Source organism: Macaca fascicularis, chromosome 7 (genome assembly GCF_037993035.2).
Source record: "Macaca fascicularis isolate 582-1 chromosome 7, T2T-MFA8v1.1".
NCBI lineage: Eukaryota > Metazoa > Chordata > Mammalia > Primates > Cercopithecidae > Macaca > Macaca fascicularis.
Window position 1 is genome coordinate 116,526,707 of NC_088381.1, and position 2,152 is coordinate 116,528,858.

Consider the following 2,152-nt stretch of genomic DNA (forward strand, 5'->3'; position numbering starts at 1 on the left):
ATATGATCATTTACCTTGAAAACCCTAAAGACTCCTCCAGAAAGCTCCTAGAACTGATAAAAAGAATTCAGCAAAGTTTCCGGATACAAGATTAATGTACACAAATCAGTAGCTCTTCTATACACCAACAGCAACCAAGTGGAGAATCAAATCAAGAACTCAACCCCTTTTACAATAGCTGCAAATAAACAAATAAATAAAATACTCAGGAATATACCTAACCAAAGAATTGATAAACAGCATGGTACTAGCATAAAAATAGGCACATAGACCAATAGAACAGAACAGAGAAGCATAAATAAACCCAAATACTTACAGCCAACTGACCTTCGACACAGGAAACAGAAACATAAAGTAGGGAAAGGACACCCTTTTCAACAAATGGTGCTGGGATAATTGACTAACCACATTTAGGATAATGAAACTGGATCCTCATCTCACCTTATAAAAAAATCAACTTGGCCAGGTGCGGTGGCTCAAGCCTGTAATCCCAGCACTTTGGGAGGCCCAGGCGGGCGGATCACGAGGTCAGGATATCGAGACCATCCTGGCGAACATGGTGAAACCACGTCTCTAATAAAAATACAAAAAAAAATTAGCTGGGCGTGGTGGTGGGCGCCTGTAGTCCCAGCTACTTAGGAGGGTGAGGCAGGAGAAAGGCCTCAACCCCAGAGGCAGAGGTTGTAGTGAGCCAAGATCACACCACCCCACTCCAGCCTGGGTGACAGAGCAAGAATCCATCTATAAAAAAAAAATTCAACACAAGGCGGACTAAGGACTTAAATATAAGACCTGAAACTACAAAAATTATAGAATATAACATTGGAAAGACCCTTCTAGACATTGGTTTAGGGAAGGATTTCATGACCCAGAACCGAAAAGCAAATACACTCTTTCCCATCTTGCAAGATGGCGGGTGAAAAAGTTGAGACACCAGATACTAAAGAGAAGAAACCAGAAGCCAAGAAGGCCGATGCTGGTGGCAAGGTAAAAAAGGGTAACCTCAAGGCTAAGAAGCCCAAGAAGGGGAAGCCCCATTGCAGCCGCAACCCTGTCCTTGTCAGAGGAATTGACAGGTATTCCCAATCTGCCATGTATTCTAGAAAGGCCATGTACAAGAGGAAGTACTCAGCCACTAAATCCAAGGTTGAAAAGAAAAAGAAGAAGGTTCTTGCAACTCTTACAAAACCAGTTGGTGGTGACAAGAACGGCAGTACCCGGGTGGTTAAACTTCGCAAAATGCCTAGATATTATCCTACTGAAGACGTGCCTGGAAAGCTGTTGAGCCACGGCAAAAAACCCTTCAGTCAGCACGTGAGAAAACGGCGAGCCAGCATTACCCCCAGGACCATTCTGATCATCCTCATTGGACGCCACAGGGGCAAAACGGTGGTTTTCCTGAAGCAGCTGGCTAGTGGCTTCTTACTTGTGACTGGACCTCTGGTCCTCAATCGAGTTCCTCTACGAAGAACACACCAGAAATTTGTCATTGCCACCTCAACCAAAATCGATATCAGCAATGTCAAAATCCCAAAACATCTTACTGATGCTTACTTCAAGAAGAAGCAGCTGCGGAAGCCCAGACACCAGGAAGGTGAGATCTTCGACACAGAGAAAGAGAAATACAAGATTACAGAGCAGCGCAAGATTGATCAGAAAGCTGTGGACTCACAAATTCTACCAAAAATCAAAGCTGTTCCTCAGCTCCAGGGCTACCTGCGATCTGTGTTTGCCCTGACGAATGGAATTTATCCTCACAAATTGGTGTTCTAAATGTCTTAAGAACCTCATTAAATAGCTAAGTACAAAAAAAAAAAAAAAAAAAAAAAAAAAAGAAAGAAAAGCAAATACAATAAAAACAAAGAAAAATAGTTAGGACTTAATTAAACTAAAGAGCTTTTGCACAGCAAAAGGAACAGTGAGCAGAGTATTCAGACAACCCAAAGAGTGAGTGGAAATATTCACAATCTTTACATCTGACAAAGGACTAATATCCAGAATCTACAACAAACTCAAACAAATCAGCAAGAAAAAAAAAATCCCAATCCCAGCACTTTGGGAGGCAGAGTACTCAGACAACCCAAAGAGTGAGAGGAAATATTCACAATCTTTACAGCTGACAAAGGACTAATATCCAGAATCTACAACAAAC

General features: G+C 42.0%; 1 pseudogene; it reads left to right on the forward strand.

The window, feature by feature from the left end:
• The first annotated feature begins 890 nt into the window (after positions 1–890).
• Positions 891–1,869, forward strand: LOC102126176 (large ribosomal subunit protein eL6 pseudogene; annotated as a pseudogene).
• The last annotated feature ends 283 nt before the right edge of the window (positions 1,870–2,152 follow it).